The sequence below is a fragment of the Chelonoidis abingdonii genome, chromosome 3 (assembly GCF_003597395.2).
Source record: "Chelonoidis abingdonii isolate Lonesome George chromosome 3, CheloAbing_2.0, whole genome shotgun sequence".
Taxonomy (NCBI): Eukaryota; Metazoa; Chordata; order Testudines; family Testudinidae; genus Chelonoidis; species Chelonoidis abingdonii.
The window spans coordinates 129577819-129594801 of record NC_133771.1 but is presented as its reverse complement, the minus strand read 5'-3'; positions in this window follow the sequence as shown (position 1 = coordinate 129594801).

Here is a 16983-nt window from a genome sequence, read left to right as displayed (position 1 = left end):
ACTTATTCTAACACATTGTAACTTCCTACTGTTGACAAACTCTGGGTGCATTTCTTTGAGTTCTCACTTCTGCTTAATCTTCTCTTCTCTGAGCTGAATTTTTTAATTGTCAAGCACTTATGATAATGATGGTTCAGGAGGTGCAGAGTTGCGATATGGGGTTGCAGTGTTACCGTGACTATGTCAAAGAAGAAGAGGTGGCACTCACCAACTATCAATGACAATTTTTTCCAAGATTGTGCTCCCTGTGACATTTGGTTGTGGAGGGACATTGCGGTCTTAGAGGAAGCTGCTACAGAGTGATCAGTCTTATGACTGCTGTAAGGGAAGTAGGGAGGGGAGACTAAAATCTGTCTCTTATTCATAGAGCAGCCCTAATTATATTAGCTGAGCATTAAGTAAAAGCCACACAAACAGGATCTTACTCTGAATACATGACCTGATGGGGAAGGGAATCCTCTTAGCATATGTCCTCTGGGTTGGTGAACTGAGAGTCAGGCCAGACTCAAATACATGAGGTCACACTAGAGCAATTTAAAACTATGGCAGAATCTTTTTCCCTTGGAGTCATTCCAGGGGAGAATAGCTAACTGCTTAGGTATGATATATCGTTCACAAAGAGGGCAGAAGAGTATTTTTCAAATGGTAGTTTTAAGTGTCTGTTTTCCTCAACAATCTTTAAGCAAAGCATTCAGTATGCTGAATTAGGTTGCAACTGGTTACATCAGATCACCTGATGAGATCAGAGTCTTAATTTTATATATCTTCTGATCCTTCTTCAGCGTGCAAGAGAATTGCATGCTTTTGGTAAGACTAAGGGGAGCTCTGCACTTAAAACACTGCAGCTGTGCCACTGCAGCACTTCAGTGAAGATGCTGCTGTGCAGCTGAGAGAGCTCCTCTCATTGATATAGTTAATCCATCTCAGCGAGAGGAGGTAGCTATGTCGACGGGAGAAGCCCTCCTCTTGACATTGTGCTATCTACACTGAGGGTTATGTTGGTATAACTACATTGCTGAGGGATGTGGATTTTTCACACCTCTGAGCAACATAGTTATACTGATTTTAAGCTTATAATGTAGACCTGGCCTTAATCTTGAAAGCAACAACTCTTGGGTTTTCTCATGCTATTCTGCATCTAACAAAATCCTGCTTAAGGCACAGTTGAGAGATTCAATCTAATGTTTGAGTTTTTTCTTATTTTAAAAGAAACCATGATTGATATCCATACTCTTTTGTGATAGCTGTTACAGTGGATACCGCTAGGGCCCATTCCATTGTATTCATTCCACAGGTGGTTGCTTCTAGGACCCAACATGTTAGAAGAAGCATAATGTTTAATGACTGTGTGTGTGACTGCGTGTAAGGAAGGGTGGACATTTTCCAGTGTGCCTAGAGCAGCAAAACTCTAGAGAGGCTGGTCTGATGGCCTAGATCTGCATGTACAGCTTCCATTGATACTAGAGCGAGTTCCCCGTGGAATATGACACTAGGATTAAAACTTGACAGACAGAAGAGACTTTGGTAATATTTTATTGGTAACATTTCTACTGCTAAGTTATTACTCATAACAGTACAATCTTCCCATATTATTAAGTGGATTATAGCATTTTAGGAAAACAATTTTAGAATGGTTATAAACCTGGTACAAAATATAACAAGTATGTAAAATCTCTCTTACATTCTCTACAACGTGCTTTATAATCAAAATAACTTATTGGGGTAAAAGCAATATCTATATGTAAGCAAGGTCTGAATGAGCTTTCCCCTCAAAGCTGGTGATGAGCTATGAGGCAAAAGGCTCTCCAGACTGTATTTATATGAACACACCTACTCTGCCTGGGTATCCAGCAAACAGAGCTGTGTTGACCAAGTGATCAATTTTGGCTGGTGTTGGGTTACAAATCACTTTAGTATTGAATGCAGGGGTAATGAAATGTTGTTATCCTTATTCTATGAGTAAAGGACCGCAGAACTGTACTTAGCCTGTCCTGATTGAAAGTGTCACCCTCAGCTGAACTGCACTCACTAAGGAAGGGGTTTGGATGCCAAATCCCAGCTGAGGGGGGAGAGAGAGGACAGATATTTATGTCTGGTGGTATGGGATCTGTCTAGGAGTCATAGGCTCCATTTGACCTACGCCTCTCCTCTGTTAAAAGTTAGAACTGATTGTCCTCCATTGAGAGTCTTTTTTTTGTTTTCTTAAGTGACCGCTAGAGCTGAAATCACTGATAATCAGGTCTAAGTGCTTAGACCTGCTGCTGGATGGTGTTTCTGCGGAAAAGACTGTCTAGCTTGCACTAGCAGTGAAGAGCTTCCATTGAGAGCTGGGTGAAACCTCAAGAGTCCAACTCTCAGAGGTCACAGTAGAGAAGCAGCAGAAGATGACCGCTCAGGGCCGTCAGCAATGGAGCAGATGGCAGCGTGATGGAGTGAATGGTGGCACAATGAATGACAGCAGCAGAGTGAACAATGGCTCAGCAGTGGCAAAAGGAAATGATGCAGAGTGAACAGCGGCAGCAGTTGCTTGACTTTTCTCCTTCCCACCCCGAGTGGGAGGTGTACTCAGACAAATGCATCTCTGAACTCTGGGTCTCTGATGCCCAAGGACAGCAACTGTGAGTGAGATGTGGCAGAGGTGGCACGTTAAAGGGACATTTGTTGGACTTTCACACTGCAAGGTGAGAAAGGGAGGCAAAAGACACTGCCCAATGTACTCTGGAGTGGGGAAATCTTGCTCATGGTCAGATATATTTGAATCACGGTTGTGGTGTTTTCCCACGTTCCTTTCCTCTTATTGAGTTTTCTCTGCTACCCACTGACTCAGTGCTTGTGAGTGGGGAAGTATTGCCTCTTAGAGGCGCCCGGGGGTGACATTTAATTTTCCCAGATTACTGGTTGGGAGCTTGAGACAGTTCAGTGTTATTTTGTTGAGGGCCCCTGTATACTGAATCTAGTCCTTGTTTTTACCGACTCCACATGACGGAAGAGTTACATATATATCAATAGCTAAACTTACATCTATAGGCAGAGCTGGCAGTGAGGCTTTTAGTTAAGGTTGCCTAACACTTTCCATTATAAGACCCTGTTTTCAGTTGCTTATAACTTTGCAAAATGTAACTGTTTGGGATGAGAATTTTTTAGGACAGGTTTCTAGCTAAATGCTCTTGGAAATTGTCAGCAAAAATGGTTCAGAAAAAGAGTTTGGAGAAAAATAGGTTGTTTTGACAATGGTAAAGGAAAAAAAAATTTCAACTGTTTTAATGCCTCCATGGACTTGAAGTTTGGCAGAGGGGTTGCCTGGGAGGGAGCAGGTGGAATCTGAGGTCCAGTTCGTCAGATCAACTTTCCAGAGATTGGGACTCCTCTTCAATGTGAACAAGTCAACCTTATCACCAACCCAAAGAAAAGAATGAATTGGAGTCGTGCTGGACTCGGTACGGGCAAGGGCATTCCTGCCAGAGACCCATTTCCAGGTCATGACACACATTATTCAAAGCCTCAGGCAGTACCCAATCACAACCGCAAAGGGATGCCTGAGTCTCCTTGGACACATGGCAGCCTGTGGGTGGAGAGCAGATTCCCTTAACAGTTGTTTTAGTGGGAAATCACGCTCCTCCTTCGTTCTTGGCCAAAAAGCCCTGCAGATTTTGCACCTTTTGATTTTGTGTGCTTCCCCCAGACACTTTAGCCAAGAGTCGTGTGGGTCACTGATGGGCATAGATTTATTATAAACACTGCAGGGCTGAAAGCCTTGGGCTCGTGGCATGCCCTGGAGCCTGAGAAGGATTAAGGACTGAGGAGAGACCCTGCTCCCAACCTGCTATCTAAACTGTCTATACTATATGGCCATCATGGACCGTAAGAAGGAACTGAAGGAGGGTTGGGTTGGCAGGATCCTATATTGAGCACCATGAAGGTGCCACCCCAGGGGGCTCCACAGCCAGCCTGACGGGAGCTACTAAGGGAAAACCTTCCAATGATCGTGCACATGGTACATGCACACCTGATTGAAATCGACATGAACAAGCACTTGAAGAATTAGGGATCGTCTGGCTGTAAAAGGGTACTGGAGTATCATCAGCCACACCACCCCTTATATCAGGATCACAATGGGAGTCAGGATCACAATGGGAGACACTAAGCATGTGCAGGTCATGTACACTGCTTGGAGAAAAGGTCCAGACTCATGCACACACTCCCATGTGTGGAATATGCATAGGGAACAGCCCTTGAAGAGCCTCCAGTTCTATTCCTTATAAGAACAGCCATACTGGATCAGACTTATGGTCCATCTAGCCCAGCATCCTGTCTTCCAACAGTGGCCAGTGCCAGGTGCTTAAGATGGAATGAACAGAACAGGGCAATTATCCAGTGATCCACCCCCTGTCATCCACTCCCAGCTTCTAGCAGTCAGAGACTTAGACACACAGAATATGGGGTTGTCTCCCTGACCATCTTGGTTAATGCTCATTGATGGACTTATCCTCTATGAACTTACTTTTGGCCTTCACAACATTCTCTGGCAATGAGTTCCACAGTTTGGCTGTGCTTTGTGTGAAGAAGTACTTACTTTTGTTTTTAAACCTGGGGTGCTGCCCCCTGGCAGTAACCTCTCAGTCTTAGAGTCTTCCCTCCCCGGGGAACCCCCACCCACTATCCCCACATTGCCTCAGTATATGGCTACTGCCAATCATCGTCTAGCCCAACACCCTGGGGCACACTGCAGTATAAGCCTACTCATCACTGGCTAGGTTGGGTTTGGACCTGGTGCCTTGGTCTACTCCTGGGCTGCCCTCTGCAATCCCCAATACCTGTTGGCTTTATGCTAGGCTGCAGCCTGGGGCTTTCCAGGCTGGACCTCTCCAGCTCTTCTGCCTTTCTCCATCCCTGCTCCACTCAGGTACCCTGTCTCTAGCTCCCTGCAGCCAGGCCCTTCTCCCTCTAAAGGCAGAGAGAGACTTTTTGGGCTCCTGGCCCACAGCCTTTTTATAAGGACAGCTGTGGCCTGATTGGGGCGTGGCCCAGCTGCAGCCATTTCTCCAACCAGCCCAGCTTTTCCCCTGCACCAGCCCACTCCCAGGGCTGTTTTAAGCCCTTCCAAGCAGGAGCAGGGTAACCACCCTACTACAGGGCCACTATTCGTGCTCCACACCCTTCACTTCCTCACCCTCATGTCCCGCCCCGACACAAAGTGGTGGAACCTCCTGCCACCTCTGGAGGGCGAGGAGCCCCGGTGGGCCAGCCTATACTCTACCCTGGTCCCAAGGCCCGCCGGGGATATCAGTTGGTGGCTCCTTCACGGGGCCATGAGCATGGGCGTGTACTTGGTGCGGTTTACCCCTGTCCCAGATACCTGTCCCTTCTGCAGCGCGAGGGAGACCTTGGCGCACGTTTACGTAGAGTGCGCCAGGTTGCAGCCCTATACCGGCTCCTCACCAATATCCTATTATGTTTTTGGCTGCACTTTCCCACCTCCTTCTTTATGCACTCCCTATCCGTGGCCCCACAAAGTCGCAGGACCTCCTGGTCAACCTCCTCCTTACCCTGGCTAAAATGGCCATCTACGCAACCAGGGAGAGGAGGTTGGCCGATTGAGACTTCTGTGACTGTGGGGCTTGTTTCCGATCCTTAGTCCATTCACATACCTGGGCGGAGTTCCTCTGGGCGGCGTCCACTGGCTCCCTTGACACCTTCAAGGAGCAGTGGGTGCTGTCCGGGGTTCTCTGCTCGGTGTCCCCATCAGGCTCCCTTCTTATGACCCTTTGACCGCACTCCTGTCCCTGTTCTTTTATTAGTTGTCCCCCGGAATCAGTGGGGTTCTGAGGTCCTGTAGATCCTCCCCTTAGGCTGAGGGGAGGATCTGTTAGCAATGGGTGAGCTTCCGCCTGCCCAGTTCCCAGAAACCCAATAGGTACAGAGCCACTATTATTCTTATAGCAACCTCCTGGTTCTGGCAGGTCTGGTTCACAGACCACCTGAATCTGTCCACCCAACCAGCAGTCAGGCTCCAATTATTCCCAGATTTTTTCACTCAGGACTGAGGCAGGCTGAAGCATCCCAATCCAGGCTTTTTTAACCTCTTGACCTGGTGTTTGGATTGGCATCTAACATAGAGTATGCACATTCATCTCCGGCAAATCCTTTATCAGAGTAGGAAAGAGTCTACCAGAATGTGCTACCAGGGTGAAATGGCATCATTTCCTGGAATGGGCCCACCGCCATCACCATTCTCTTGACATGACAACCATCTTGGCCATCCTAGATTACCTCCTTGCCCTGAAAACATTGGCTTAGTTCTCAGCTCTCTGTGTGCACCTGGTGGTATTTAGTTCCTTCCTTCCCCCAGGGGAGGGATGATCTATTTTTACATTCCTACAATGATATGGTGCATGAAAGACTTGATCAGAACCTTCCCACCACTTGTCAAACCCATGTCCAGTAGGATCTTACTCTTGTCTTCTCAGCTGTCACAAGATCACCCTTCAAACTTATGGTAACCTCTACCATGACTAACCTTTCCATGAAAGTGGCATTTCTAGTTGCCATCACTTTCAGCAAACAGTCAGTGACCTGGCAGACTTGATGGCAGACCCTCCCTAGGTGGTCTTTCACAGGAAGTTTTCACTGAGGCTATATCCCAAATTCCTCCCCAAAGTTGGGTCTGAATTGCATCTCAACCAATCAATCCACTTACCTGTATTCTGTACAAAGCCACATGTCTCTCCTGGTGACAAGAAGCTATACTTCCTCATATGTCTTGGTGTTCTACCTACACAGAACTAGGCTCTTTTGAAAGTCTTGGAGACTCTTTGTTGCTGTGGCAGAGAGATCAAAGGATTTCTAGGTGGGTCTCATGCTGCATACTGGAATGCTACAAGATGTCAAACCTCTCCCCCACCATCCCTGGGGTGTTACAGCTTTCCCTATGTGTCTTCCTCCACTTCATTAGTAGATGTTACGTGGTGGTACATTTGCAAAACCACAATGTGGCGATCTGTCCACACTTTTACTGCGCACTATGTCCTGACTCATGCAGCAGCCACAGGTGCAGCTATAGGATGAGCTGTCCTACAGATGGCTCTGCCATCAACCTCCTCACACTCTCTTCCACACTGATTACTGCTCGCAAGTCACCCATGTGATGATGAGCCATGGAGGACCGCGGCGGCACTGAAATGCTGCCAACAAGTGGCAATGTCAATAGGTGTCACACCAAAATGCCTCTAACAAGCAGCATCATCCAGAGGCATCGCCACTGAAATGCCGTTGAAAATCAGTGGCATATCGGTGGCGACGCCTCTGGATGATGCTGCTTCTTGGTGGCATTTCAGCTGATGCTTGTCCGCTGGCCAGTACGTGGGCACACTTAGACGCCCTGGCGGGCGCCATGGCATCCACTGGCACTGCATTGGGGACCCCTGCCTTATACCTTCGGTCAGGAGAACAAGGAGAGACCCTACACACATGTGGGTCAGCGGACACTGCTTGGAGAAAACTTTCAGACTCAAGCACACGGTGCACATGCTTACCCAAGTGTGGAATACAGATACGGACAACACATCATGAAGAACCTCTAATTACAGTAAGGAACTCCCTTTTACATCCACAGATTCCCTGGAAACCAAACAGAATTAATGTGAAGAATGAAACACAAATTGTCATAAACAGATAGCTAAGGGTTAATGTCTCTTTCACCTGTAAAGGGTTAACAAACAGGGAACTAAACACCTGACCAGAGGACCAATCAGGAGACAGGATACTTTCAACCCTGTATGGAGGGAAGTTTTGGGTGTGGTCCTTTTTTTGTGTGTGTGTCTTTTCTCGGGGGTATGAGAGTGACCAGACATTACTACAGGGTCTAAAGTTCTGTTCAAATAGTAAGTAGAACAGGCGATTTAGGCTTTTTAACTGTTTGTTTTACTCTATTTGCACGTGTGGATCTGGCTGGTTAACTTTTATATCTATCATGTGCGATAACGGTCCGGACTATTATCTGAATCAAATTGGTATGGAGGAAGTTTTCCTTTAGTACTGTAACTATATACCTGTCCTATTACCATCTGAAGTTACCGAGATACTTCTTTATTTGTCCTTCTTTTTTATTAAAGATTTCGTTTAGGAACTGATGATGCTTTCCTTGTTTCCTGTTTTATGCCAGCGCGAAGAGTGTGTAAACACAGATCGGGGAGAGGAAAGGACACAGTGGGGCTTTAAAAATGTTTTTTTTTCTTCTTTTTCTATTGATGCAGGTAATACATGTCTCTCTCAGAAAGCTGTGTGCGGGGGAGCCATGGAGGTATTTGCTCCTGTTTTAAGATCCAAGGATTGTTGGGGCCCGGAAGATTTGGGAGCCCCGTACGAGATGCCTCCAACATATATTTTGGAGGTAGGTGCAGGGCTCATCAGATCTAAGCTGTAAATAAGTTAGGAGGTTCATTGCGTAGGAGTACCCTAATAATTTTGGAACCTAAGAGGTCGATTGGGAAATTCCTTTATGACAAGCAAGTTTAGTGTTATAGTTTTGTTTGAATTTGATGAAGACGGAGAGGCAGCTGCGTAGGAGAGAAAGAGCTGGGATGATGTAAACGTGTGATCTTCTGTAATGTGATTTTCTCTTCTCAGATGAGCTCGCAATTGGTGGCCCATGAACTGAGGGTGAGACCCACTCTAGGAATTCAGTCAATGGCGTGACTCTCTAGTCCCTAGCGCTCCGGGCTTGAAATAATGCAAATCTTCCGAGAGATGCACTGTAGCTGTAGAATAAATTCTGTAATGGTCACAAGTTACTTGCTCAGATGCACGACAGTCTCTGTTTGGGCACTCGGGACCAATGAGGTCTGCCAGGATAACTTAAATGCAAAATTAGAAAGTAACATCACATCGATTGCATGAAGTCTCATAGGGATTTAAGGATGTGTAACGATTATGTAATGGAATAAGAGCCTGATATCACCTGCGGTGATACAATTGCGTTGCATGTAAAAGACAAATGTATATATGGAAGAAATTTCAGAAGGGATTCTTATGCTAATTCAAAGGACGGCATTGAATGTTCTCGTCTTACCTCCGAACATGATATTTCCAGCAGAGATTAACTTCGGTTGGGTAGAAAAGTTGTAAGAGTTTTTTTTTTCTCCACTTTCCGACTTAATAACAAGTTGGCAACTGGGATATTTCTGTCGAATAAGTTAAAAATAAATAGCATAGGCACGACAGAGGACTGAAGCTGCGACAGCAATGAGACATATCTGCATATTTTCTCCTTACCTCCGGGCTGTCACAGATGCCGGATATACATAACTGTGATTTCGTGTTAGCATATTGTCCCTGTTCCAGTTACTGCTGTCTCTCCTGTTCGAGGCCTGGAGTTGGTAGAAGGTCACTGGAAGCCATGATATGTGAATGACTGGAAACCAGAATTTTTGGCTAAGCACTTCTAGTCTGCTTCTGTTCGCAACGGGCAAACTACCAATTTCCAGATGAGATAGCAGGGACACCTGAAGAAGCAATCGTGGGGAAGTGGACTTATGTGGGGAAGGAAAACACGTGTCTGCCAGCCCGCAACGGAGAGTAGAGACGAGATGAATGATACGGGCCTTCTGCGGTAGAGCAAGGTTGCTGGCTATGCGTAGGTGCACTTACTACAGACGAATTACACATATGCATAGAGAGCGGATGGTTATCTATGTATAATGAAGATAAGCAGTTTTATCAGTTTTAGTAACATTATGCAGTAGTTCCCAAGTAGAATTAGTGGATCCCCTTGAGCAAGAGAGAAATGTGGTGTGGGATGACCGTGAGTATGAGCCCGTTCTTTGCGAGAATTGCAATGCTGACGGGGACTCGGTTGTTCCAGTCACACACACGTAATGACACTCCCATCTGGGCGGTCGCCTGTTAATGAAATATATCTTCAGACGCGTGAAACGTGTATATTAAAAGGTGGTTAGGAATCGGTGGCATATACTCTGGCAGAAGAACATCAGCAGTAGTCTGCTGATAGCGGTTGGATTGTTGACTACACGTATGATTCTAAGTCAATATTTCGCGGTCAGGCTAGCTGTAAGCTTGCAAACACGAGTTAGTTTTGTGTAGTGTGGCGAAAAAACTTGGGAATGACAAAGAAAATGCGCTGAGCTTATTTTGAGATGTACGGAAGTGGACGAGGAGTCATGTGGCTGATGCCGTATAAACTAGAGTAGTGGCACCAGTTCATAAGTCGGATGATGATTTAAACAAGATTGTTTAATTTTCAAAAATTATGCATGCTTTTCTAGATCGTGCAGCGCTTTTTTTGGAGCGTAGGGTCGCATTAAAAACACCTCTGAATTGGCCAGTGTAGTCGATAAACATGCTTCGCGGAATCATAACCTCATCTTCGGAGAACAGTTTCGGCCTGCCTCACATTTCGTATACATGAATTTGGGGCACGATTGAGTAAGCTAGCCACCTATATTAACGGGCCCCCAATTACACCAGGCCCGCTTATATCTAGATAGTCGCAATGGCGTAATATAAGGTTCTTTTTATATGATGCTCAGTGCTTTATGGTCGCGCTGTATGTGTAGGAACATTGCTAGTCCAGGAGCAGCATCACACAGTACATATGTGGCAAGACTACGCCGTTGACCGGCTCCTGACCTCCGCCTACTTCGTCCAGCGGCAAGGTTCTGTAGGGCCACCCGCGAAGAGGCAGCTGCCTCGCATGGTTTGACTCGCTTTAATAATGTGTGATGCGCGGTACCCGAGTTCCAAGGAGATTCACGAACCGGAGTGTTCGTCCACGGCCCTTTTAGCATCGTTGTGGAACACAGGCGTGAGACGCGAAGAAGTATGGCGAAAGGAGGAGGGGCTGGAGAAGGCAGAAAGGAAGCACGAAAGTTGCGAAGTTGGGGGGTGCCTGGGACAGGCACTCGTCCTGCATGCGTAGTCTGAGTGCCATTCGTCGCCCAAAGTTATGCTCAGTGCTCTCCCTTGCGGGAAGACTGCGCGGAGGCAGTGCGGAGGCAGTATGGGGACAGCCATTTGATCGCCGATGATCCTCTGCTCTTGCGGAGGAGAGGCGGACTATAGTATCCGGTCTAGAGCGCCCGCGCGTATGATGGAGCACTGATGCCAGGGCCGGAACAGCTGGGGATGTCACCGTTGTGGGGCCCTGATGGTAGAACGAGGGTGTCCTACGAGTATGTGTTACTTTGCAGAGCTAGATCAGAACCGTTTTTGGAATTCTGAGCTTCGTTGCTGGCCATGCGCGAGTTCAATCTTTTGAGAATCTGACAGGAGTGCGTGGGAGCGACCGTCCTGGGAAGGAGGTCCCTACGGCGGAACATCAACTTCGGTCCAGCGTCTAGGCTGCACTACTCTGGCCCTGGACGGAAGCGCCTTCTGACGCCGGACAGGGCCTGCGAGAGGCCGCAAGAGGTGCGAGCACCGAAGTGCAATCGGACCTGGCCCGAGAACAGGGTCTTGGCGACCAGGTGGCACGGTACCGGTGAGCCGCGCACCGGGACCTGCCACGCTCCGGCTTGGTGCCGGTACCCGAGGAAAATCGGCCCAGGACTACGACCGCGCGTCGCCCGCCGAGAGTCTGCTCCGGGTGAATATCGGCCTCTTGTGGTGTTGCCGGGCAGCTCTGACTACGGTGCCGACGCAATAGCCGGCAGCGGGCGGGCGAGGTTGCGGACCTGGCCCGCGGTGAGTGGGCTGCCCGCGGGATTGGGAGCCGTGCCGCCGCCGAGCTGATGAAGGCGAGCGGGTTGCGCGCGAAATGGGCAGCGTGGCGCGACGTGGGAGAAGCCCGAGATACTGGGATGGCAGTTGGCTGCGCCAGGTGGCCAGCGAGCGCCGTGAAGCAAATGGGCCGGCGTGTGCCCTTGGGGGAGCGGTGCAAACGTTACTGCGGCACCGAGGTCATTGCTGGTCTTATTGTCACGCGTCCGACTAGTGACGTCTTCATCGTGTGGTATACCCTCCCGGTCTGCGTTGACGGGCTGAGAGCCACGTCTACCTATCTCGGTCTGTAGAAGAGCCCTAATTCGAGCTTAGATCTTGGATGACTGCAGCCTTGGCTAGCGAACAACCGCAGGACCTGTATGTCTTTCTGGAGCTACCCACTTCCGCGGTTCCCAGAGAATAGCCTCCGTGGCTTCAGGGACTTCATCAGCCGCTTTCTCTTAGGGGCGTGCTTCGACAGAGACGCAAATACGCCTCGTGCTCCTGCCGCCTCGCACGCTCTTCCCCACACCCCTCCCTTGTGAGTTCAGCCCCCCTCTCGCCGGCTGTCCTGGTGAACGAACCGGTAAGAGGCAATCGCCTTCTTAAAAAAAAAGCTTTAATTAGTTGGCTCGTTTCATATACGTGCTCCTTCTGGCTCTCGTGCGGTCGCAAACGCAGACTGTTTAGCGAGGGAACATGTTTACAGGCATCCTTCGGCGTGTCCCGCTTTCCTCTGCCCCTCAGCCTAAGCTAGCAAGTTTACAGCACAACCGAAGTCACCTCTGCAATCCGCGGAATTCAGAGACCAGACATACACTATTCTGCCGCCTACCCGAATACCACACGCTTCACTAATCTGCCCCTTTTCTAGTTAGTCTTACTTTTGAGTGAACAGTAGAGGAGCTCTTCTATCGGAGCGCCCTTGAGACAGATCTGGTGGAGCGCTGCTGGTACTCGCCTCCTTCGCTCCAAAAGAGATGCGCCAGAGAAAAAAACCAACGACACATACACCGATCAAGCGCTCGCTCGGCTCTTCCTACCTCCGAAATTGAAAGTACTTGTCCCCGATGTGTACCTTGGTTCCGAGGTGATCAGCCGGTTCAGCTTGAGGCTTGTTAACCTTTCGGTAACAGCCATTACCTTACACTATCCTGTCTGAGTTGTAGACCCTTGAAAATAGTTGTCTTCTGAGGTTTCGCGGCGATTTTTGATTTGTGTGCAGACAGTAGAGTGTCCTTCCTGGTGGCAGGGACCCTTCTGACGACAAAGACGTCACGATTTGGATTTATGCATCACAGACGCACTGGCGTACTCCCTGTGATCGGCGCGTCTTATTTGCCATGTGCTGCTTAATGAGTCGGACCTCCAAAGTCCAGTGATTCAGCACACATGGCATTTAACAGAAGCCTAGAAGATCTAGGCTTCAGCCTTTGTGTTGCAGCTCTGCATACTTGTCCGATTTTGCGCTGTGCGGTCATGGAGTCGACCTTGCCCTTTCAGCTATGACGTCCCTCTGCATTCCTATAGACAAGGCATTCTTCATAGTTTTGAATCTTTTGCCACCTCGTCCTTGTGTGGGACAGGCCTGTGCACTGCGCCGTGTCTGTATAGGACTTGACAAGCTCACTGACAACCCCACCAGAGTCTTTCCATGTTTCAGAAGCAACCTCTGTCGATATGGAATCGGTATCATTCTTCCCATGCCTTCGGCGCTTGGCCAATCCTGCCCCGCACGACTCCATTCAGTACACATATGCTTGCATCATTGGGATCTCACGCCGCTGTGTTTCTCTTCACAAGACGGGAGGCTGCGATCGAGCAACTCCCATGGGCGCGCGGTGCAGAACTAGCTCCCCCGCGACCTATTATTTAGGAGCCTAGTCTCCGGCCAGTTCCTCCACATCGGTCGCTCTATGTCTATCACTTCTTCCATGGCCCCCCAGACGCGTATTTTTCAGAAAATATCAATGTCTGTCCTTCTTCCACCGTGTAGTTTCCTATGTGTGGTTCAGGCGGCCATCGTCATGTGCTTAGTGCTCTCTTATACCGAAGCTAGTCGCGCGCCAATCTCCCACTAGTTATTGGCTCAGAGTTTGCCGCTACGCTGACCTCTTACGCTTAATGATGCTCAGCGACCGCCTCTTACTGGTGTAAACAGGCCCAAACCTTATCGTCGCTATTACCGGCTGCGCGTGTGAACTGTTAGTAAAGATATATAGCATCGAATCCACTAGTCTTGCTCTCTCTTGACTTTGGCAAGAAAAGCTTCCAAAGTGGAAAATTCGATAGATTTCACATTCCTTTCTACACACCATATACATATGGATCTCTTAACCAAGCCATTGTTATCAATACGTAAAATATCTATCTATCTGCTAGCGTGATCGGTTGACCTCCTTTATAGCTGCTAGAGTGTGCATCTCGTCATGACGCGGAAACCGGCATACGTACATAGACCGTAGGGCGAGAGCTCTGCACAACTCTCCTAGTCTTGCTTCAAGTCGGCACACCTACATGAATCTATCTAGTTATCTTTGGTTATTCTGCTTATTTTGCAAGATTCCCCCGTCTCGTCACTCAAAGCATGAGGAGCATCTGTGACACTCGTAATTCTCGATTTATTAGCAGAGAGCTGAAGCCTAGTGGGATCAGCAGCTCGCCCAGTCGCCAGTTACGCAGGCGTACATGGGCACCAAGCAGCTCAGGACTCGCTTAGACCGAGGCAGGAAAAAAAAATTTGCAAACCCGGCATACGACAGGTTCACGCAACGGGGAACCGAGCCCCACCATGGGGGCGGAGCCAAACCTTAAAGCAGCTTTACCGGGCTGCCCCTGACGGCATGGGCCCTGGGGACCAGCGTGCCCTGACTGCTTACCCCTGAAGGCCAACCAGCGCAGGGGAGAAAAACGATGGCACAGCGTGAGGCCGGAATTGTGGGAGAGATGGGTGGGAACGCAGGGCGCTACCAGATAAAGCAAGCGTAAACCCCGGCTAGACCAATATCTGGTGGACAGGGCCCCAGACAAGGGTCAGAAAAAGGCAACACGCCCAGCATCCAGGGCCCCTGCAATACAAAAGTACACGGCGATCTATCCCAGCAAGGGTGGAGGGGGAGGCTCGACGGCATTTGGAGATGTGACATGCGGTTGAGGCTAGGGCCCCAGGTGCCCGCGGCACGCGCCCACAGGGCATGTAGGGGGGACCCGCCAGTGCTTGTGCGGGGGAAAAGCCAGGCCCGCAAGTGGTAGCCGTTTGGACGAAGTCAACGACTGCCCAGCCAGCGCCATCACGTGCTCTGAGTGATTTAAACAGCTAAATGGTCTGATTACTGGTTGTTAAGCACTACGGGCCAGAGCGGGTTCACTGGTCTCCGCGCGCCTTTAATTCACGGGTCCGCCGCTGCATGGGTACCCCATGTAGTCTATTCGGAACCGCTGCGGTGATCAACGGCCTCCGTTGCATGCCGGGTAAGCCAGGATCTCCCCGACCACGGCCCGGGGCGGCGGGGGTTTTGGTTCCGTTTCTTTCTCAGGCATTGCGAACAAAATCCGGCCGCTGGCGTAGGCCACAGGGGGCAGGGCGCCCGCTGCTCCCGCTGGGGTCCCCAGGCCCCTCTACCTCCTCTCCCACCCCTCCCCCCGCCGCGCTCCCCAAAATAAGTTTTAATACAGCCTCTCCCCCCAGTTCCCACCCTCCGCCCGACGGTATTGACTGACGTTGCTTTTATTGCCCCCATTTTGGGGAGTGGTTTTTTCTAATCTACTTTCAAAATAGAAGGTGTGAAAACAGCATGCATGACGAAGTTTTGACGACTCCGAAACTTCAAGAAGAGTTCGCATGCGTTACTACTTTTCACGTCCTTGTTTATATGATTGGCTTATTAGGAACGCAACATGTAGTAAAAGCTAATAGGTATTGTTTAAGATAAGTGGTTTTCTCCTTATTTGTCAGAGACTAGATTTCGTCACAACATCCCTGCCTTAATTTATTACATCTTCTTTAAGGCCTCAAGCATATGACTAGTGTGCTCTGCCTTGCGCCCTCTATATAGGAGAGCATTTACAACTTTCTTAACCATATTTTGTCACACATGATTAGCAGCAGAGTGATGGTGCGGCTAGGGTTACGTTTGAGATCAGTGGATGGTTCACAATTGGTCCTGCGAATTCGGATGCTCATCAGATACGGACTGTTTCCAACAGTCGCCAACTCAACCATGAGTATCTCTCTTTTCCGGGTTCATCACTCACTCTGTCGAATCCGTCGTGTCGCTTTCTCTCCCTGTAGTAGCACTCATGAGGTATTTACTATGCGCCTGCGACAATTTTTACGAAGCCGCGAGCTAAGTATTGTCTCGTTAGTCGACTTTTGGACTCAACCGCCATGTATGACTGCCAGTTGTATCTGCAAATGACCAGACCTCCCTTTCTACTTTTTGTAATAGTAACAGTACAGGCGTCCGGCATACACCTGTGACGTCTACTTTTTTCTCGCTCACACAACAAGCTAACAATTATGATAATGAATTCTTTTGTCATCTAAACTTCTTACCTTACACTCGACTCACTCTTCTTCACTCCTGGCTGAATGATAGTGTATTATAAATAATAACTGACGACATCCCTAACCTAAGTAGTATGTAGGCGAAAGATTGCCAACCACCATCCTCTGGTCTTCTGCCGACTTGCCTATAATTACCTAACTCCTAACCATCTTAACACACCCCTAGCCAATTCTGTTCTCCTGTTCAGAAAAATCAATTTTCTTAGTCAAATGCTGCCCATTCTCTCCCCGCAGTTGTCTCTTGACCATTCCATTGTTAAGTGAACACACAAATACTCTGAAAAAGTTCCAGTCAACAAGTAAAATAAAAGTCAAGTTTCCACATCGTGACTGTGGCAAAAGACAGCCAGACAAACACACAAACCACCTTCAAACAAACGCAACCCGAGAAGCTTCTGTTACTTTGTTGATTAAATATACTCGGAAAGGCAAAAGGCAAACAACACTCAATGTATAGGTTCTGCTAGTCCAGCGTAGCTTCTCAGCCTTGTAGATGATCTTTCTTATTCTTTAGCCAGCTGTAAGGTTTCTAGAGCTAGTGAGTAATACCTCCCGTCATTGTGAGCAGTATCTTCTCTTAGATCGAGTCATTATGAAGGTTGTTCGCTATCTCTTGGCCTATACCACTGCCGATATCCTGTTCCTTACGAGGACCACTCTGAGGAAAAGCACTTCTGGCTCAGGTCTGATCAGATCCTATG